General features: G+C 42.7%; 1 pseudogene across 1 annotated transcript in view; it reads right to left on the bottom strand.

The window, feature by feature from the left end:
* LOC311488774 (transcription termination factor 2-like) overlaps positions 1-23120 on the bottom strand; it is a 30289-nt pseudogene that overhangs the window by 1542 nt on the left and 5627 nt on the right. Inside the window, exons 2-12 of the transcript XR_014699933.1 lie at positions 6576-6764; positions 6297-6454; positions 6047-6128; positions 4819-4944; positions 4551-4700; positions 4183-4288; positions 3898-4082; positions 3116-3239; positions 2945-3003; positions 2419-2572; positions 1885-1967 (exon numbers count right to left, since the gene is read on the bottom strand). The product of XR_014699933.1 is annotated as a transcription termination factor 2-like (transcript). The remainder of the gene's footprint in view (positions 1-1884; positions 1968-2418; positions 2573-2944; positions 3004-3115; positions 3240-3897; positions 4083-4182; positions 4289-4550; positions 4701-4818; positions 4945-6046; positions 6129-6296; positions 6455-6575; positions 6765-23120) is intronic.

The raw sequence follows: 23120 nt of genomic DNA on the forward strand, positions 1-23120 counted from the left end.
AGAAGACTGTGGGACGCAGTCTATCCACCACCACGGACATCTACACCTCCAGACGCAGGAAAAGGGCCACCTGCATGATGAGAGACACCACCCACCCCGCACACACACTGTTTGCCCCTCTCCCCTCAGGCAGGAGGCTGCGGAGCATCAAGAGCAGGACCACCAGACTGAGGAACAGCTTCTTCTCTGAGGCTGTGAGACTGTTGAACGCTGGAGGACCCCTGTAGCCCCTGCTCCCCGACAACCAACCACAGATACATTTTGCACTGAATGCAGTCGTTTTGTAGCCTGACGTAGCCATACTCAATTCTAGTCAGAATGTGAGTCTGATACTGCTCCATTGGGCTTTGATTATGGGGTGTGTTTCAACCGAACCAGGAAAAAAAATAGGCGTGTTCGGCTTCATGCAGATCTGTGCAGATCTGACTTGACATGATGCATGCTGGGTTGAACAAGTTCATTTTAACCAATCATATTCGAGGTCTATGAGCATAACAACCCAGCATGCATCACGTCAAGTCAGACTCAGACAGATCTGCATAAAGTCGAACGCGCCTATTAAGTCGAACACGCCTAATGCCTCTGCACTCAATTGGATAGACCTAAAACCAATCAGAGCAACGGAGTGTGTGACGTATGTTAAGCGACGCATAGTTGTCAACAGAACTCAACTGCACGCACGCTGGAAGAAGTAGAAGAAGAAGATGAGGGTAAACGATTTTTGCCGGTGTTGTCATCTTCTTAGCGACCATCGGAGCCAGCTGATGAATTAAACTTTTGCCGAATCCCGTAGGAAGGACGGCAAAAACATCTTTACGATTAACAAATGCCTTGATCGCATTTATCTGTTCCTCTTTTAAAATTAATGCGCTGTCGATATCTTCTAGAACAGACTCGATGGCAGAATCTACACTTCTCAGTTCTCCAGCGGCAGCCATCTTTGTTGTAAACAAATTCAACCCAAGCGCTCTTTGGTGACGTGGTTGATTACGTTACTGTTGATCATCTGTCCATCATCGTATAAAGCCCGCCCTGAGAATCTGATTGGTATGAACAGCTCCTGTTCGAGCATAATTGTGCCTCAACGGAGCAATGCCAGACCGAACTTCCAGACCTCAAATGTTGTGGGCGGGACTAAGTTCGGCTGGCACCCAGGCTAGTCGTTTTGCACAGACTCCAGTAGTGTAGTGCACAGTCACTTTAATTCTGCTGTATATTGTTGCGTTTTCTACTGCCTATGTTTATATTATATATTTTTTTATGTATGTATGTATATATATATACATACACACACACACACACACACACACACACACTTTATACTTAGTTAACTCATTTTATTCTATTTTTTATACTTTGAATCCTAATGGCGTAGCCTGACATGCACCGTGCAGCTGTGATTGGTGCACTTGGTAGTAGCGTGTTTCTGCTTTAGTATTTCCAGCTGCTTCTCCATCTTCGCAATTTTCAATTGATTGTTTTGGATCAATAAAGATGGAACACATGGAGGAAAGATTAACTGAGGAGGTTCAGAGATACAAACATTTGTACGACTAGCGTTTGGTGAAATTTCAGCGAAAGTTTCAGTCGCCATTGTTGAAAGTGAAGCAGGAAGTAGAAACAAAAATGAACCTGTCTGGTAAAAAAGACACAGCACCGACTAGTGTTTAGGAGGAGATGTTACAGAGTGAGTGCCTACACTGGCTCCCACCAGCGTAGGCTATGTGCGTCTATGTCCTGCAGTACCTTAAATGAGCCTTTAGATTATATGTATTAATTGATTTGCCTGTAAAATCCTCCGTGGGAAATTAAAGCAGCTGAAGGAGAAGCTAACAAATAATACCACTAAATAATAACCTTGCAGGAATCATGTGTGCGTCTCACCAGTGCATGTCAATGAGGAAGAGATGATTCCCACCGATGAGATTGAGCCCAACGCCTCCAGCACAGAGAGAAACCAGCATCACCTGTTGAAAGTACCACAAACAACATTGTACTCTATGAAGTGATGTCAGGCTTTTGGAAACTTTCTTCAGCTGCTGATTTAAAGCTGTGTGACGAAACAAATGCACATTTCTTCATTTGTTGGACACACAGTACATGAAAAACAACACAACCATAGGTGTTAGTCAGTTGATAGCAGCCAAGTCAACGTAGTATAACTAGACTGTATTATAATGTACAGATTTTTTACTATAGAAATTGCAAAGGAAATTGACTTTTTGGTATTTAAATACTAAAATAAATCACACACTGACAAAAAAATCAACCACATCATCTAGGGCCTAGATTAGCAAAGGTGTTTCTGACAGGAAGTTGATAAAAAGTTTCCTTTGGCCAAAACAAAGGAAAATCCATTTTAAAAAGCAGTAACAAGCTCCTGTGGTGTTTTTCCTGAACGGTCGAGGTGAGACGTACCTGTGGTCCTTTAGGGTTAGTGTTGAATTCTTCCACCAGGTCCATGCAACGTTTAGGGTTGACGGTCCCGTCGATGACGGCGTATCTCAGGCCCATCCGACGCAGATGAACTGCCACGATGTGAAGCATGCTGGTCCACTGGGAGACGATCACACTGCACAGTGCCATGACATGATGTGGATTACACACAAGACGGTAACATTAAATGGTCCTCTTGAGACACTTAACAGGTCAATTAATGTGTCGTCCTTTCACAGGTCAGATATACAGAGGTGCACAAAGATGACGGGACTAACACACGCTCTTCTTCAGTAGATTAATAAGTCCTTTGAGTTTTAGAAAACTGAAACGACACCATCAACATTTCTATGAGACTTTGATGGAAATGGCCAATGATTTGACTTTGTGTCCCACAGTCTTCCTCAGTGAAGGGAGTTACAGTTAAAACTACGAGAAAAGCGACTAAGTATAGTAAAATGATGAATGAAGGACATGAAATAAGTCAGACTAAAGCAGTTTAAGTTACCTTTTCTGATCGTCACTCTTCTGTCTGATTGCCTTCAGCTCAGAGATGATAGCAGATATCTGGAAATATGAGAAATAATTAGATAAAACAACAGAATCTTTTAACAACAACACATCTGCTGATCAGGAATGTTGTAAAATCTCCCTGAACATATCGCAAAGACAGCTGAACTTTGGTCCGTCGGAGCAGCAGAGTCCTGGTCAGGATGTTGAGTCTCTCTCTACCTCTGTTGGAGCCGTTGTCCACCTGAGCTTTCCAGAGTTTGTACTCGTCAAACAGGGAGCAACGCAGAAACCTAAAAGTATGCGGCAAAAAGGCTTAGTCTCATTGTTAATGTTCGTACAATGTGGAAAAAAACACAGGACATAAGAACATAACAGTTTAATAATGTGAGTTTTTTTCCTAATATTATGTCCCTTGTGCCTCCAAAACAGTTGTGACTCATCAGAAAATGGACATGGGCCTTCTGAGGGTGTCCTGTGGTGTCTGGTAACAGGATGTTGTTAGTGGGGGGCCTTTGAGGGGAGGGGCCTCCGTGGATCATCCCACAGATACTTGATCAGTTTGGGATCTAGTGAATTTGGAGGCCAGGTCAACACCTTGTGATGTTCTTCATGTTTTTTTTTTGAGTTGTTCCTAAAGTGTCTTTGTGTGTGTGTCTGTGTCAGGCTGCATCCTGCTGGGGATGGCTGCTGCCATCAAGGAGTGTCATTGCTATGGGGTGGGGGTGCCTGGTCTGGTCTAGGTGGGTGCTACATGTCTAAGTAACATCCACATGAATGAATACCAGGTCCAGAAGTTTCACAACAGAACATTGAACTGTCACAAGATGGTTTAAATGTTATTTACTTCTCCTGTCAGTGGTTTTAATGTTGTGGCTGATCGGTGTATGCAGCGTGCAGACAAAACGAGACAAAAACGTGTTAAAAACGTCCTTATTGACAGAGTCTTACTTGAACAGTGAGTACATGTCCAGCAGGTTGTTCTGGATGGGTGTACCAGTGACAGCCCAGCGTGCTCGAGCCCTGAGCTGACAGACGGCCATGGACGTCTGCACTTTAGGATTTTTGATGTTGTGAGCTTCGTCGAGAATGATGCGGGCCCAGGCCACTCGCATAAGAGGACCTGAGTGTGCTGGCTGTAGAAACATGACACGAAAGGAAGTTTTAACATTTTATCTTAATGACATATAGAAAAGTAAAAAAAGACAGATCTGATCTTATAAATATAGTATTTACCACTTCATCAGATTCCTTGCTGGGCTTATCAGACTCTTCCTTCTGGGCTGGAACTTCCTTAGAGACAAGACTGTATGTGGTAACCACCACGTCGTGCTCTGCCAGCCTGAGGAACACATACAATACACTTCAGTTTGACGGTGTGTGATTTAACGTCCTCCAGACTGGAAGGTTGGCAGCTCTTCAAAGAAACACAAAAAAGTGAATGAAGTGTGTTGTGTGGTGTAAAGAGTTGTGTCATTGTGATGCCACGAGGTCACAACTGTGTAGTGGGTAGACGTCTGCAGCTCAGTGCAGCTGTGTATATAGAGGATGTGATTCATAGAGGCAGATCACAGAACGGGGAAATGAACTGTGTTCGTCCTCACATGTGGGCGCTCTTCTTCCGGTTGGGCCGTGGTACAGGTACACGGTCAGCTTATCTTTCCTCACATGCCTCTCAATTTCCTTCTTCCAGTGGTGAACCGGGGAGGCCGGACAGATGATCAAAGTCCCTTTAGAAACCACAAGGCTGCAGTCTGGATGATAAGAAGAAGAAAAAAAACAAAAGAAAGAGGCGTGTGAATAAATATGAATCAGTTCCCTTAGCTTTGTTTTATCTGACCTGCTGAAACCGTGATGAAATGATGCAGTTACCAGTTTTGGATATCCAGCTCTCTAGCTTCTTCTCCTCCTTTTTGTCATCTTCCTCTTTTGCTTTTTTCTTCTTGGCCAGTATGAGAGAAATCATGGTCAGGGTTTTCCCCAGACCCATGTCATCAGCTGAAGTCAAAAATAGTTTAAATGAGAAGTACAATAAGACTCCTACAATTATTAATTAATAACGAAGTAGCTCCTGTCTTTCTCATACCGAGGTCCAGAGGTTGCACTTGGACTTTTTCCATTGTCTGTCATAAAAGTCCCGTCATAATCCATTTTTTCCCGTCACTTTATTTCTTTTTTTAAATAATAATAATGACATATTCAATAGCATATCATTTTCATTCATTTTTAATTAATATTAAGTCAAAACACGCTGAACAGAGAATCTACAGCGTGCATACACACATCAAGCAGATGAATATACTGTATATACTGCTAACTCTTTCTCTGCAGTGACAAAAACAACTGACTGTGGCCCCAGTAGCTACATATGAACAATGAAATTAAACGGTTTAACAAAATATATAAACAGTTCACCTGCTGTGGCCTAAATGCACAGTCCACAGAACTCCTGCTCCCACTGATTTCTGTACTCTTTTATCAACAACGTAGTTATCTGGCTTTTTAAAGAAACTTCGGACACTTATCTGGGATATACAGTCAATGCTGCCGAGACATTTTTTTTAGTGAAGCCACTGAGGTCATGCATCAAGAGAGACAGGAGCCAATTAAAATGGTCACTCGCCACCAAGTGGTCAGATGTGGGAATTGCAATCTGTCAAAATGAGAGATGGCCTTCAGATTTTTCTGTCACAGTTTTTTGAAGTGATGGAAAAGATTCGGTTAACCCGGTCTATCCGGGTTTGCCTCAGTATCTTTATTTGCAGCTCTAAAAATAGTTTAAAAGCAAGCATGGGCTGTTTCTGTAAAATGGAATTAACATCAGTTTGAACTATTATACCATCTCTATCACAACCATTCAATCATTTTCTGGAACTGCTTATCCTCTGGAGGGTCGTGGGAGCCTATCTCAGGGCTAACACAGAGACACAGACAACCATTCACACTATCGAGCTAACCTAACCAGCATGTCTTTGGACGTTGGGAGGAAGCCGGAGTACCCGGAGAGAACCCACGCAGACACAGGGAGAACATGCAAACTCCACACAGAAAGATCCCACACCACCACTGCAAAGAAAAAGAAGAAGAAAAAGAAACCTACCCAGAATTCCTCCAGAGGGTTTCTGCCCTTCTCTCCAGAGCAGCCAGGCCAAAGCCCTCCTCTGATGGGGCAGGAGCGTCACCTAACCAACCAATCACAAGACGGCAATGTTACTGAAGTAATATAATGGACCAGTGTCTGAAGAACAGATCCATCAGATGGAAAAATCTTAAAGTTTTGTCAAGCGGTAGCTTCACATTTTATGTGTGAAGGAGTGAAAACCAGACTAGTGGCTGAAGGGGAGTGTAACCTTGATGCCTTTGGGGTCTGGGACCTCGTCCTCAGGGTCAGGACAGGACTCAAGGGAGTTGTGGAGATGGTCAATAGCCTCAGAGGTGGCATTCTTCACCGCCAGCAGACGGTCCTCTGTCATTCTGCCACTGTAAAAAGTCTGCACCTGTTGGTTTGCTGAAAAAAAAAAATCAAGAACTGAGGATTAGTGTGAACGTGGTGAAAGACGAATAAAGGACGGGAAATCCACCAGCTGTGGAAATATATCCCGAATATATCCCTTCATCGAGCGGCCTACCTCCGTACATCTGGGTGTATCCCTGGCTCAGCTGGAGCCCCAGAGAGCTGGCAGAGGCCTGGTGTTGGGAGGGACCTGGGACTGGAGGTGCAGGGAGCAGGATGGTGCATCCCTGCCGGCTGAATGGGTTGATGTGGGAGCTGCTGCTGCTCCTGCCAGAATCACTGCTGCTACATCCACCCTGGGTCTCTGAAAAAAAGGCGATTTATACAAAAATATAAATCCAGCATCCTTCATCTCTGTACTTTATGCCTAAATAATTAGGTTTATCCCTGCAAGGACGAAATTTTGATTTTGGGGGGGGGGGGCCACAAGTATTTTTAATAAAACTCTAATCTTTCAGTTCACTGTGTTTTCTAGTTCTTCTAGTTTTCTATTGCTACTTTTGAGTTTAATGTTCCCTTTTTTGGTTTGACTGGTTGTAAAGCATGTAGCAAAACATTATCACCCAATTCTGTGTTTCACCTTGTTAGTCAACTTCACTCCAACTCATTACCACACCAGGCAGAACAAACGCCCATGTCCCCTGCACATTTCAAAAGGCCGTTTTGGTCCCCTGCACTTTTTACCGTCCAAAAACAATGTTATACATACATACGCTGTATGGCTTCTTTTAGAGTGGGAAGTCTGAATGTAAATGGGGCCAGAGAAGCAAAGAAGAGAGCTGTTATATATGAATCAGCTAGAATCAAACACATGGATTTTTTTTTTTTTTTACAGTAAACACACAGTGACACAAACAATGAGGCGGACTGGAATAGAGAATGGGAGGGGAAGGTGATTCAGTGGAGGAGTGGGTTTCCTGTTCTCCAGGAACTTCACTTCTCTGGAGGTCGAGCATGTCGTAGAGGGGAGGTGTCTTTTAGCTAAGGCTCTTTTTGACCATTTAACTGTCATTTTTATTAATATCTATGCTCCAACCAACGGTGCAGAGAGGAGGATGTTACTGAAGCAAATTAGTGACAAACTGAGTGACTGTGGCTCGGAGGATTTTTTTATTTCTGGGAGGGGCTTTTAACTGTACTGAAAATTACTTTTTAGACCGAAAAGCAAATCTAATTTTCAAACAGGCGGTTTATGCGTCTGCATTACCCTACACAGACCCTGATGGTGTAGCCTGACATGCACCGTGCAGCTGTGATTGGTCCACTTGGTAGTAGTATCAAACAGATGCACATGTCTTCATTTGTTGGACACATAGTACATGAAAAACAACACAACCAGAGGTGTTAGTCAATCAAGTCAACACAGTATAACTAGACTGTATTATATTGTACAGATTTTTTACTATAGAAATTGTAAAGAAATTGAATTTTTGGTATTTAAATACTAAAATAAATTGTCTTTTCAGTCCCCTAGATTCTAGTGTCTGAGTGTGTGTCTCTACCAGTGGTTTTCCTGTGGAGTCCAGCTGGTCTTTTAATTAGTTTTTTCCCATTGAGGAGCACACACACACACACACACACTGATCAGGCGTAACATTATGACTGCCTGCCTAATATTGTGTAGGTCTCCCTTGTGCCTCCAAAACAGATGTGACTCTATCAGAGAATAGACATGGTCCTTCTGAGGGTGTCCTGTGGTGTCTGGCAACAGGATGTTGTTAGTTGGGAGGCCTTTGAGGGGAGGGGCCTCTGTGGATCATCCCACAGATACTTGATCAGTTTGGCATCTAGTAAATTTGGAGGCCAGGTCAACACCTTATGATGTTCTTCATGTTTTTTTAGTTGTTCCTAAAGCGTTTTTGTGGCTGCACCTGCTGGGGATGGCTGCTGCCATCAAGGAGTGTCATTGCTATGGGGTGGGGGTGCCTGGTCTGGTCTAGGTGGGTGCTACATGTCTAAGTAACATCCACATAAATAAATGCCAGTGTAGCTACACTGGTCCAACAAAAAAGGCCACGCTTCGTACTGATGTCTTGATTTTCACCTTTATTTCTTCTCCTTCACCGACGTAACAAATCGTAAGACACCATGAAAACTATAAAGTCAAAGCACAGAATCTGTATGAGGCTAATGCTAACACAACGTAAACAAATAGACACTTATAAGTAGGCCTACACTGAATGCTCAAAATATATTGTAAACCACTAAGGAATTTTACACAGATGCAACAAAAGCACAATTACCGTGTGCGCCTGTAAATAGTTACGACCATGCACCATAACTTCCTGCCTCCATGTCTGTGGTCCCACTTCTGACCCACAATCCCACAGTTCAAACTCAAGATCATGTGACCATATAATTAGTGATGCAGTGCTACGCAATGCAAACTATTGACCCCCTCATAGCAAAGCTATGGGGGCCAATAGTTTGCAGTGCGAAGCACTGCAAACTATTGTTCTTCACTACGTTTTTTCTTTTTATTATTATTAGTGATGCAGTGCTACGCAATGCAAACTATTGACCCCCCTCATAGCAAAGCTATGGGGGTCAATAGTTTGCAGTGCGAAGCACTGCAAACTATTGTTCTTCACTACGTTTTTCTTCTTATTAGTGATGCAGTGCTACGCAATGCAAACTATTGACCCTCATAGCAAAGCTATGGGAGTCAATAGTTTGCAGTGCGAAGCACTGCAAACTATTGTTCTTCACTACGTTTTTCTTCTTATTATTATTAGTGCCGAGTGCCTATGACACGAGGCCACTCCTCCCATAGCAAGCTATGGGAGGAGTGGCCTCGTGCCATAGGCACGAGGCCACTATTGATCTTCTGCGTGTTTCTTTGCAGTTTTATTAGTGCCGAGTGCCTATGACACGAGGCCACTCCTCCCATAGCAAGCTATGGGAGGAGTGGCCTCGTGCCATAGGCACGAGGCCACTATTGATCTTCTGCGTGTTTCTTTGCAGTTTTATTTTTACTTATTATTCATTTTCCGCCCTTTTTCGCCGATTAATGCGGCCCGAACCGGCGAGAGGACCCCAACACATGATATATCAAAACGTGTGTTTTGATCCCGAATCCCGTGCTATTACTTTTATAAGGGATTGACGAGTTTTTCGCGAATTTATTCGCGAAAAACCGCGAGAAATTTCCCATTGAAATGAATGGAGAAGCCCGAAAAAAAAAAAAAATCAACAGACTTTTTCAACAATGAACTGCTCTGGCATACTTTCACCGAGAGACTCCATTTAAATTTTAAAACGTAGGTACTCTTGCCTTCTCTTCAGCGATTCACTTCACTTATCGACAACTTTTACCGTTTTTAAACTATGAAGCCTCCGAGTTGTGTAGGTTTTTACTCAAATTTCAGGGTTTATAATGGGTGTGTATTGCGCGGAATGTTGGTGCTAGAGTGGCAGGTAGAGTGAGGAGGAGAGAAGAAAATAGGCAAAAAATAAAACAGAAACTGCTCCCGTGGCCACAAATTTCACACCTCAGACATAATTTATACATAGAAACGTAGGAAAATTTGTCTTCTCGCTCAAATTCGTCTGCTAAAGCTGTAAAGTCTTATAGTTTTGGCGTGAGACGCAAAGATGCGCCAGCAACACCCATCCACAGCTTCATAGACTGCCATGTTAAATTTCTGGAGCAAAGCAGAAGCAATCCTTTCTTTGAATCGCTCTTTATAGCTCACATTTCTTCATTTTACCCACAAACTGCATATCTAGACGTTCAGGAAAGACTCAAGATGCCCAAAGTGAAGTCGGTTCAATGATTGGAAACACGGTTTGGCCACAAGGCCTTCCTGTTCGAGGAGGTTTGTTTCAGCATTTTCTCTCCCTCTAGCCATCTTCTAACTGAAATTCAAACTGGTAACCGTGACAACAAGGCCCCAACGGGCATACACACGCTCACACGCAGCAGAAGAGGAGGGTCTCCACAGAAAGAGGCGGGAAACTTCCAACTGACATAAGTAACTGGTATGTGGGGCAGCCATTTTGGCTTTTGGCACCTAAGTTGAACAATGACAGGTGTCTGTCTGTCATTGGCTAGCGCGTCATGTTAATTGCTAACATTAGCGGCTAATGCTACTTTTTAGTGGCAAGAAATTGGTGGTAGCATTAGTGGCAGCATTAGCATGTTAGCGAATAGCATATTAGCAATTAGCATGTTAGCAATTAGCATGTATTTAATTTTTAGTGGCTTAAAAGACATGCTAACACTAAACCAATGTTAAAATTAGTGGCTAGCGCGTCATGTTAATTGTTACCATTAGCGGCTAATGCTACTTTTTAGTGGCAAGAAATTGGTGGTAGCATTAGTGGCAGCATTAGCATGTTAGCGAATAGCATATTAGCAATTAGCATGTTAGCAATTAGCATGTATTTAATTTTTAGTGGCTTAAAAGACATGCTAACACTAAACCAATGTTAAAATTAGTGGCTAGCGCGTCATGTTAATTGTTACCATTAGCGGCTAATGCTAATTTTTAGTGGTAGAAATTGGTGGTAGCATTAGTGGCACCATTAGCATGTTAGCGAATAGCTAGCCACTAATTTCTTGCCACTAAAAATTAAAGACATGCATTAACCTAATGCTAACATTAGGCAGCCATTTTAGTAGTTCTTAGCACTTAATTTGAATCTGCGTGTGTAAAATGACAGACAGAGAAAGCAGAGCAGCTAGCGCGTCAGCGCTAGCCACTATTTAAGCTCCCAGTGGAAAACAGGATCTGCCAAAACATTAAAACCCCCCAAACCATCCCTGTCTCCCTTGGTGCTTTCACACAGCTGCTGGGCCTCTTAGCTATTGCTCTTCTCATTGACTTAATGACAACTTCTCAGTCATGTTTGACCTTTTTTCTTTATTTTAAACACAAATTATATCTGGCTGCTTTGCTGAAACTCCTGACACAACATCCCTGACCCGTTTCCTTCATCTTATTAGGTCAGTGAATAGCTAAACTGCTAACAGACGCTAACGACTAGCCGTCCACCATAGCTCATGTATGTTAGCGAGCTAGCGGAGCTAACGGAGCTAGCTAGCCGCTACCTTAACGCCGCGGACTCAACCGCGGAGTTAGCCTCGAGCTAACCGCTAGCTAACCGCTAGCTAACCGGGATTTAACCGCAGACCCGCGGGAGTTAAACACGAATTAGCCGCGGTGGTTAGCCGTGAGCTAATGCGGAGGCTAGTGGGGTTAGCCGCCGGCTAATTCGCCGCGTTGCTCGCGGGAGCTTATCACAGTAATAATGTTGACGTTTTACAATTTAAAGGGAAGATATTTTTAAATTAAACTGTGTCAAACTGAAAAATATATTATTCCACCACATAAAGTAGGAAACATTTATGGCTTGCAACAACATTAATGACAGTATATATATATAATTGGAGTAATTTAATATATGATGTTTTTAATTAAATAAATAATGAGCTGTTGAACACTCATAAGAGTTATATTAAGTATGTTACATAACATTATTTGACAGGTCTATTTGTCTGCGTATAGTATTCCTCCAGCTGATCCAGACAGACTGCAGTGACGTCCAACGTGAGACGAAGAGCTGGACTCACAGGACAATTTGAAGGTCTTCACTTCATCGCTGATTCCTTGTTACAGCCTGGATGTGTTAAGTTTAATATTGATGTTTTTCTAACTGTAAGACTGTGCCGTGAACTGTTAAACTATTGCTCAGGCAGGAGTAATGAGTTTTATTGTTAAAATTATTATGATTAACGATCAATTATCACGATTTGCTGTTCTTTGTCTGGGGATCCTAGTCAGGACACCCCTCTTAAAGGTGGGGGTGTGACGATCCGTCTCGCTCTCTTCCTTATTTGATGCTGGCTTTCAGGTGGAGCTGGGAGGGGTCTGCTGCCTGTACCTGTCCTTCAGTTTGTAGAAGGCGAAGCATAAAGGACGACCCTTCTCAGTGTCTCTCTCTCTCAGCCAGGCCTACTGCATCCTCCTCATCCTGTTTGGTTTGTTGTACCCTGCATGACATCAAACTCACACCCATCCTGTCAGTAGGAACCAGGCCTTAAATGACTATTTGAGTTGTGCTTTTTGTTATAGCTGCTGCTCATGGGAGTAAAGACATGCTAATTGCTAACATTAGTGGCTAATGCTTTACTACCAAGAGCAGCCAGCGTGCTAGCTGCTCATGGTAGTAAAGACATGCTAATTGCTAACATTTGTGGTTAACGCTTTACTGCCATGAGTAGCTAGCGTGCTAGCCGCTCGTGGTAGTAAAGACATGCTAATTGCTAACATTTGCGGCTAATGCTTGACTGCATGTAAAGACATGCTATTTGCTAACATTTGTGGCTAATGCTAGAATTAGTGGCTCATGTGTGTAAATATACATGTTAAAAATTACTATTTGAGGGTATTGTGAAGCTATACCACACGAAGCCAATGCTAAAATTAGTGGCTAGCGAATCATGCTAATTGATAACATTTGTGGTTAATGCTTTACTGCCATGAGTAGCTAGCGTGCCAGCCGCTCGTGGTAGTAAAGACATGCTAATTGCTAACATTTGTGGTTAATGCTTTACTGCCATGAGTAGCTAGCGTGCGAGCCGCTCGTGGTAGTAAAGACATGCTAATTGCTAACATTTATGGCTAATGCTAGAATTAGTGGTTCATGTGTGTAAATATACATGTTAAAAATTACTATTTGAGGGTATTGTGAAGCTATACCACACTAAGCCAATGCTAAAATTAGTGGCTAGCGCATCATGCTAATTGCTAACATTAGCAGCTTATGCTAGAATTAGTGACTCATGTGTGTAAATATACATGTTAAAAATTACTATTTGAGGGTATTGTGAAGCTATACCACACTAAGCCAATGCTAAAATTAGTGGCTAGCTCATCATGCTAATTGCTAACGTTTGTGGTTAATGCTTTACTGCCATGAGTAGCTAGCGTGCTAACATTTGTGGCTAATGCTAGAATTAGTGCTAATTGCTAATTGCTAACATTTGTGGCTATTTGAGGTGTGCTTTTTCAATACAGAACCCCGGCAACAGCCCACTCGGCACTTCAAAAATTTCCGCGGGAATTTTCTAGTTATTATTAAACTTTTTCCTACGCATTTTCGAAACCTTTCAACTCAAATACCGTTCGTCGCACACAGACACAAAATACATCAAAACGTGCGTCTCGATCGGACTCGGTGTGCTTCTATACAGTCCTTTCAAACAAGATTTTTTCGCGACGTAGTCGCGAAAAAACTGCGACAAATTTCCCTATTGAAATGAATGGAGAAGCCCGAAAAAAAAAAAAATTCAACAGACATTTTCAACAATGAACTGCTCTGGCATACTTTAACCGAGAGACTTCATTTAAACTTTAAAACGTAGGTACTCTTGCCTTCTCTTCAGAGATTCACTTCACTTAGCGACAACTTTTACCGTTTTTAAACTATGAAGCCTCAGAGTTGTGTAGGTTTTTACTCAAATTTCAGGGTTTATAATGGGTGTGTATTGCGCGGAATGTTTGTGCTAGAGTGGATGACATCATCAGCTAGAGTGAGGAGGGGAGAAGAAAGTTAGTCAAAAAACTGCACAGAAACTGCTCCCGTGGCCACAAATTTCACACGACAGACATAATTTATACATAGAAATGTAGGAAAATGTGTCTTCTCACTCAAATTCGTCTGCTAAAGCTGTAAGTCTTATAGTTTTGGCGTCAGACACAAAGATGCGCCAGCAACACCCACCCACAGCTCCATAGACTGCCATGTTAAAAAGGCAGGGAAATTTCTGGAGGAAAGCAGACGTAACCTTTCTTTGAATCGCTTTGAATAGGTCACATTTCTTCATTTTACCTACAAATTACACATGTAGACGTTCAGGAAAGCCTCAAGATGCCCAAAGTTAAGTCGGTTCAATGATTGGAAATACGGTTTGGCCACAAGTCCTTCCTGTTCGAGGCGATTTTTCAGCATTTTCTCTCTCTTTCCCCGTCTTCCAACTGACATTCTAACAGGAGCAGTTGACCCTGGTAGCCATGACAACCAGACCCCAACCAGCTTACACACGTTCACACACGCAGCTGCTGGGGACGAGAGGCGGGAAAAGAGCTCTCAGTGGAAAACATGATCTGCCAAAACATTAAAACCCCCCAAACCATTACTGCAGTACTGTAGGGGGCCAGAACCTGACATTATGACCTTTTCCTTTATTTTAAACACAAATTATATCTGGCTGCTTTGCTGAAACTCCTGACACAACATCCCTGACCCGTTTCCTTCATCTTATTAGGTCAGTGAAAAGCTAAACTGCTAACAGACGCTAACGACTAGCCGCCCAGTGATTTAGCCGACGACTAGCCTTCCAGCATAGCTCATGTATGTTAGCAAGCTAGCGGAGCTAACGGAGCTAGCTAGCCGCTAGCTTAACGCCGCGGACTCAACCGCGGAGTTAGCCTCGAGCTAACCGCTAACTAACCGCTAGCTAACCGGGATTTAACCGCGGACCCGCGGGAGTTAAACACGAATTAGCCGCGGCAGTTCGCCGTGAGCTAACGCGGAGGCTAGTGGGGTTAGCCGCCGGCTAATTCGCCGCCTTGCTAGCGGGTGCTTATCACAGTAATAATGTTGAAGTTTTACAATTTAAAGGGAAGATATTTTTAAATTAAACTGTGTCAAACTGAAAAATATATTATTCCACCACATAAAGTAGGAAACATTTATGGCTTGCAACAACATTAATGACAGTATATATATAATTGGAGTAATTTAATATAATATGTTTTTAATTAAATAAATAATGAGCTGTTGAACACTCATAAGAGTTATATTAAGTATGTTACATAACATTATTTGACATGTCTATTTGTCTGCCTATAGTTTTCCTCCAGCTGATCCAGACAGACTGCAGTGACGTCCAACATGAGACAAAGAGCTGGACTCGCAGGACAATTTGAAGGTCTTCACTTCATCGCTGATTCCTTGTTACAGCCTGGATGTGTTAAGTTTAATATTATTGTTTATCTAACTGTAAGACTGTGCCGTAAACTGTTAAACTATTGCTCAGGTAGGAGTAATGAGTTTTATTGTTAAAATTATTATGATTAACGATCAATTGTTACGATTTGCTCGTTCTTTGTCTGGGGATCCTAGTGAGATCCCTCCCACTCTCTTCCTTATTTGATGCTGGCTTTCAGGTGGAGCTGGGAGGGGTCTGCTGCCTGTACCTGCCCTTCAGTTTGTAGAAGGGCGTAAAGGACGACCATTTCTCAGTGTCTCTCTCTCTCAGCCAGGCCTACTGCATCCTCCTCATCCTGTTTGGTTTGTTGTACCCTGCATGACATCAAACTCACACCCATCCAGTCAGAAGGAACCAGGCCTTAAATGACTATTTGAGTTGTGCTTTTTGTTGTAGCTGCTGCTCATGGTAGTAAAGACATGCTACTTAGTAAAGACATTCGCGACGTAAGTATACGAATACTTTCATACCTGTCTTGACCTGACCATTACTTTTTGTAGTCAAACATGAAATTATTTGCAACGTTAGTCGCAAATATTTTCACCAGGATTATATTATGACTATATGAATAGGTGATCATTAAAGCCTCATAGCATCTTAGTATAATTGCATTGTAACATCTTAGCATCGTAGCAACATAGTATCTTAGCTTTGTAGCATCTTAGTATCATAGCATCTTAGTATCTTAGCATCATAGCATTGTAGTAGCATCTTGGCATAGTAGCATCATCGTAGCATCGTACTATCACAGCAATATAGCATGGTATCGCAGACTGCTGCGGCCACTGCATCACTCTCGCGATTTCCCGCAGGGGAATTGTCTAGTTAGTGATGCAGTGCCTGCAATGCAAACTATTGACCCCTCTCATAGCAAAGCTATGGGGGTCAATAGTTTGCAGTGCGAAGCACTGCAAACTATTGTTCTTCACTACGTTTTTCTTCTTATTATTATTATTAAACTTTTTCCTACGGCCGATTTTCGAAACCTTTCAACTCAAATACCGTTCGTCGCACACAGACACAAAATACGTCAAAACGTGCGTCTCGATCGGACTCGGTGTGCTTCTATACAGTTCTTTCAAACAAGATTTTTTCGCGACGTAGTCGCGAAAAAACTGCGACAAATTTCCCTATTGAAATGAATGGAGAAGCCCGAAAAAAAAAAATATTCAACAGACATTTTCAACAATGAACTGCTCTGGCATACTTTAACCGAGAGACTTCATTTAAACTTTAAAACGTAGGTACTCTTGCCTTCTCTTCAGAGATTCACTTCACTTGTCGACAACTTTTACCGTTTTTAAACTATGAAGCCTCAGAGTTGTGTAGGTTTTTACTCAAATTTCAGGGTTTATAATGGGTGTGTATTGCGCGGAATGTTTGTGCTAGAGTGGATGACATCATCAGCTAGAGTGAGGAGGGGAGAAGAAAGTTAGTCAAAAAACTGCACAGAAACTGCTCCCGTGGCCACAAATTTCACACGACAGACATAATTTATACATAGAAACGTAGGAAAATGTGTCTTCTCACTCAAATTCGTCTGCTAAAGCTGTAAGTCTTATAGTTTTGGCGTCAGACACAAAGATGCGCCAGCAACACCCACCCACAGCTCCATAGACTGCCATGTTAAAAAGGCAGGGAAATTTCTGGAGGAAAGCAGACGTAACCTTTCTTTGAATCGCTTTGAATAGGTCACATTTCTTCATTTTACCTACAAATTACACATGTAGACGTTCAGGAAAGCCTCAAGATGCCCAAAGTTAAGTCGGTTCAATGATTGGAAATACGGTTTGGCCACAAGTCCTTCCTGTTCGAGGCGATTTTTCAGCATTTTCTCTCTCTTTCCCCGTCTTCCAACTGACATTCTAACAGGAGCAGTTGACCCTGGTAGCCATGACAACCAGACCCCAACCAGCTTACACACGCAGCAGAAGGGGACCAGAGGCGGGAAAAGAGCTCTCAGTGGAAAACAGTATCTGCCAAAACATTAAAACCCCCCCCCAAACCATTACTGCAGTACTGTAGGGGGCCAGAACCTGACATTATGACCCCCCCACTCCAACCCCCCCACCCCCCCTCCCACTATAGCATTACAGACACAGACTGCCAAAACATTATGACCCCTCAACCCATTACAGGACTATAGTAGGGTGGCAGAATCTGACACTATGACCCCCCCCCCCCCCACTCCATTTAACCATTACAGTAAGAGACTGCCAAAACATTATGACCCCCTAAACCATTACAGGACTATAGTAGGGAGCCAGAACCTGACACTATGACCCCCCCCACTCCAACCTCCCACCTCCCCTCCCACTATAGCATTACAGACACAGACTGACAAAACATTAGGGACTCTCAGACTGTTACAATGGGGAGACAGAACACTCCATGACCCCCCCCCCCCCCATCTCTCCCTCCTTCCCTCTCTCTCTCCCTCCCTCCTCTGTTGGTGCTATCACTTTATTAGGTAAGTGAATTTCTAGAATTATTTATATGTTAAGTGTTTGTGCCCAACATAGCTGAACTGTTAATAGAAGTTAACTACTCGCCGCCCAATGTTTTAGCCTTAGGCTAGCCTTCCAACATAGCTCATGTATGTTAGCGAGCTAGCGGAGCTAGCAGCTAGCTAACCGCCGCGGACTAAACCGCGGAGTTAGCCTCGAGCTAACCGCGAGCTAGCCTCGAGCTAACCGCGAGCTAGCCTCGAGCTAACCGCGAGCTAACCGGGATTTAACCACGAGCTAACCGGGACTTAACCGCGAGCTAACCGGGATTTAACCGCGGACCCGCGGGACTTAACCGCGAGTTAGCCGCGGGAGTTAGCCCCGAGCTAACGCGGAGGCTAGTGGGGTTAGCCACTAAAACTGTGTCAAACTGAAAAATATATTATTCCATCACATAAAGTAGGAAACGTTTATGGCTTGTAACAACATTAATGACAGTATATATTTATAATTGGAGTCATTTAATATAATATGATATTTTTAATTAAATAAATAATAAGCTGTTGAACACTCATAAGAGTTATATTCAGTATGTTACATAACATTATTTGACATGTCTATTTGTCTCACTACGTTTTTTCTTCTTATTATTATTATTAAACTTTTTCCTACGCATTTTCGAAACCTTTCAACTCAAATACGGTTCGTCGCACACAGACAAAAAATACATCAAAACGTGCGTCTCGATCGGACTCGGTGTGCTTCTATACAGTTCTTTCAAACAAGATTTTTTAAAATCTAAAAAACTGCGACAAATTTCCCAATTGAAATGAATGGAGAAGCCCGAAAAAATAAATATTTCAACAGACATTTTCAACAATGAACTGCTCTGGCATACTTTAACCGAGAGACTTCATTTAAACTTTAAAACGTAGGTACTCTTGCCTTCTCTTCAGAGATTCACTTCACTTGTCGACAACTTTTACCGTTTTTAAACTATGAAGCCTCAGAGTTGTGTAGGTTTTTACTCAAATTTCAGGGTTTATAATGGGTGTGTATTGCGCGGAATGTTTGTGCTAGAGTGGATGACATCATCACCTAGAGTGAGGAGGGGAGAAGAAAGTTAGTCAAAAAACTGCACAGAAACTGCTCCCGTGGCCACAAATTTCACACGACAGACATAATTTATACATAGAAACGTAGGAAAATGTGTCTTCTCACTCAAATTCGTCTGCTAAAGCTGTAAGTCTTATAGTTTTGGCGTCAGACACAAAGATGCGCCAGCAACACCCACCCACAGCTCCATAGACTGCCATGTTAAAAAGGCAGGGAAATTTCTGGAGGAAAGCAGACGTAACCTTTCTTTGAATCGCTTAGAATAGGTCACATTTCGTCATTTTACCCACAAACTGCATATGTAGACGTTCAGGAAAGCCTCAAGATGCCCAAAGTTAAGTCGGTTCAATGATTGGAAATACGGTTTGGCCACAAGTCCTTCCTGTTCGAGGCGATTTTTCAGCATTTTCTCTCTCTTTCCCCGTCTTCCAACTGACATTCTAACAGGAGCAGTTGACCCTGGTAGCCATGACAACCAGACCCCAACCAGCTTACACACGTTCACACACGCAGCTGCTGGGGACGAGAGGCGGGAAAAGAGCTCTCAGTGGAAAACATGATCTGCCAAAACATTAAAACCCCCCAAACCATTACTGCAGTACTGTAGGGGGCCAGAACCTGACATTATGACCTTTTCCTTTATTTTAAACACAAATTATATCTGGCTGCTTTGCTGAAACTCCTGACACAACATCCCTGACCCGTTTCCTTCATCTTATTAGGTCAGTGAATAGCTAAACTGCTAACAGACGCTAACGACTAGCCGCCCAGTGATTTAGCCGACGACTAGCCTTCCAGCATAGCTCATGTATGTTAGCAAGCTAGCGGAGCTAACGGAGCTAGCTAGCCGCTACCTTAACGCCGCGGACTCAACCGCGGAGTTAGCTTCGAGCTAACCGCTAACTAACCGCTAGCTAACCGGGATTTAACCGCGGACCCGCGGGAGTTAAACACGAATTAGCCGCGGCAGTTCGCCGTGAGCTAACGCGGAGGCTAGTGGGGTTAGCCGCCGGCTAATTCGCCGCCTTGCTAGCGGGTGCTTATCACAGTAATAATGTTGAAGTTTTACAATTTAAAGGGAAGATATTTTTAAATTAAACTGTGTCAAACTGAAAAATATATTATTCCACCACATAAAGTAGGAAACATTTATGGCTTGCAACAACATTAATGACAGTATATATATATAATTGGAGTAATTTAATATAATATGATGTTTTTAATTAAATAAATAATGAGCTGTTGAACACTCATAAGAGTTATATTAAGTATGTTACATAACATTATTTGACATGTCTGTTTGTCTGCCTATAGTTTTCCTCCAGCTGATCCAGACAGACTGCAGTGACGTCCAACATGAGACAAAGAGCTGGACTCGCAGGACAATTTGAAGGTCTTCACTTCATCGCTGATTCCTTGTTACAGCCTGGATGTGTTAAGCTTAATATTATTGTTTATCTAACTGTAAGACTGTGCCGTAAACTGTTAAACTATTGCTCAGGTAGGAGTAATGAGTTTTATTGTTAAAATTATTATGATTAACGAGCAAATTGTAATAATTGATCGTTAATCATAATAATCCACCTGTTTATATAGTCATAATATAATCCTGGTGGAGGTGTGACGATCCCTCCCACTCTCTTCCTTATGTGATGCTGGCTTTCAGGTGGAGCTGGGAGGGGTCTGCTGCCTGTACCTGCCCTTCAGTTTGTAGAAGGGCGTAAAGGACGACCCTTCTCAGTGTCTCTCTCTCTCAGCCAGGCCTACTGCATCCTCCTCATCCTGTTTGGTTTGTTGTACCCTGCATGACATCAAACTCACACCCATCCAGTCAGAAGGAACCAGGCCTTAAATGACTATTTGAGTTGTGCTTTTTGTTATAGCTGCTGCTCATGGTAGTAAAGACATGCTACTTAGTAAAGACATTCGCGACGTAAGTCGCGAATACTTTCATACCTGTCTTGACCTGACCATTACTTTTTGTAGTCAAACATGGATTATATTATGACTATATGAACAGGTGATCATTAAAGCATCATAGCATGGTAGCATCATGGTAGCATCATTAAAGCATCTTAGCATCATAGCATTGTAGCATCATTAAAGCATCTTAGCATTGTAGTATCTTAGCATCATAGCATCTTAGTATAAGGAAAACACACACTTTATGACAACTACAGATGTTTAACATGTGTCTGCTTTGTTATTAGCTTGTTGCTTACATTTACTTATAACATTTGAAAGACATTTCAATTTTTTTGCATTGTCTTTGATATGATTAAAGGGTTCCTGTGCTTCGACAGCTGAGAGTGATCATCGTTGATTCATCGCCCTCATCCATCGCAGAGCAGTATCGCCACCTCACCCACACACATACATTCACCACACCTTCATCTACACAGATTTAATTTAAGTATAACATATTACATTAATTTGTCTTAGATTAGATTATTTTACATTAGGTAGTTAGAGTTTAGGTAAAGGTTAGGGTTTAGGTTAGTTTGATAGGTTTGATAGCCTGTTAAGCTTTGAAAAGTATTTTGTCTTGTTTTTTTTTTTCTGTCTATTTTTTGTCAGCAGGATGCCTAGGAAGTCCAGACGTTCCATGGCGGTGAAGCAGCGCTGGAGGAGGCTCGACCTGGAGGAGCTGAGGTCCACCCCTTCCCCCCTGGAGGTATTTACACAGTAGATAAGCTTCTGTGCCACAATGACATCTGTCTGCGTGAAAATGGCTCTAGAAATCTATTGTTTTCTCCTTAACTGCTGAGTTCTGTATGTGTTTGGTCTTAATGTTTCATCAGACGTCCCCCCCGGCCGGAGAGGAGCCTTCCCACCGACCCTGCTCTCAAGCTCGTCCCCCCGTTCGTGCTCGTGAGTATCTCTCAATGATCAATAAATTCATTCATTCATTCAGCATTGTAGCATCTTGGCATAGCAGCATCATCGTAGCATCGTAGCATTGTACTATCACAGCAATATAGCATGGTATCGCAGACTGCTGCGGCCACTGCATCACTCTCGCGATTTCCCGCAGGGGAATTGTCTAGTTAGTGATGCAGTGCTACGCAATGCAAACTATTGACCCTCATAGCAAAGCTATGGGAGTCAATAGTTTGCAGTGCAAAGCACTGCAAACTATTGTTCTTCACTACGTTTTTTCTTCTTATTATTAAACTTTTTCCACACCCGATTTTTCGAAACTTTTCAACTCAAATACCGTTCGTCGCACACAGGTCAAAATACATCAAAACGTGCGTCTCGATCGGACTCGGTGTGCTTCTATACAGTTCTTCCAAACAAGATTTTTTCGCGACGTAGTCGCGAAAAAAACGCGATAAATTTCCCATTGAAATGAATGGAGAAGCCCGAAAAAAGCGGCAACATTCCAAAATTTACAGCTTGGCTTTGTCGAGTGATTACTCGGCCATGCTTTGTAGTAGAAACTTGCTTGGAAGTTTGTACGAGGCACGGGAAGTGTAGCTTTCTCTTCCTGAAAACGGGGTTTCGATACCTTTTACGGTTTGGTCAGGGTCGCAGTTTACGTTTTGGTGAAATTTGGGGAAAAAAATTAAAAATCAGCGTTTATAATGGGGCTCTATGGGCCCACTCTGACCGACACTCTAACTTCAGAGTTTCGGTGATATTCTGAAAAAAAAAGGTTCAATCTCACGTGGTGGCCACAGATTTTGAGGTACAGAGATAAAAAATACGTAAAAACGTAGGGATTTTTGTTGGCTTTCAGATGGTGTGGGTTTTATTTGTGTGGGACGTACGGTTTGGGCTGCAGGCTCCTCCGAGCGAGGAGTGCGCCGACCAGTTTTCGAATTTTTCCCCATGTGTGTGTATGTGGAAAGCGAGAGCGATTTTTCGACGATTTTTCACGTCGCATACTTTTTTTCTAAAACGACTACGGCCACAATTTTCGCAGTAGGCGCGTGGGAACAACACTAAATTGTAGAAAACCCTTGGCTGACGCTCACGATGTGTTTGTCTTCCCGATAGGACTTGTAGTTTTTGATTTATGAGCATTTGTTCGGAGGGCAAATCCTAGTTTGCACTTTCCCTCTGACTCAGGCAGAGGTGAGAGAGAGAAGGAGAC

Source organism: Chelon labrosus (genome assembly GCF_963514085.1).
Source record: "Chelon labrosus genome assembly, chromosome: 5".
NCBI classification, from domain to species: Eukaryota; Metazoa; Chordata; class Actinopteri; order Mugiliformes; family Mugilidae; genus Chelon; species Chelon labrosus.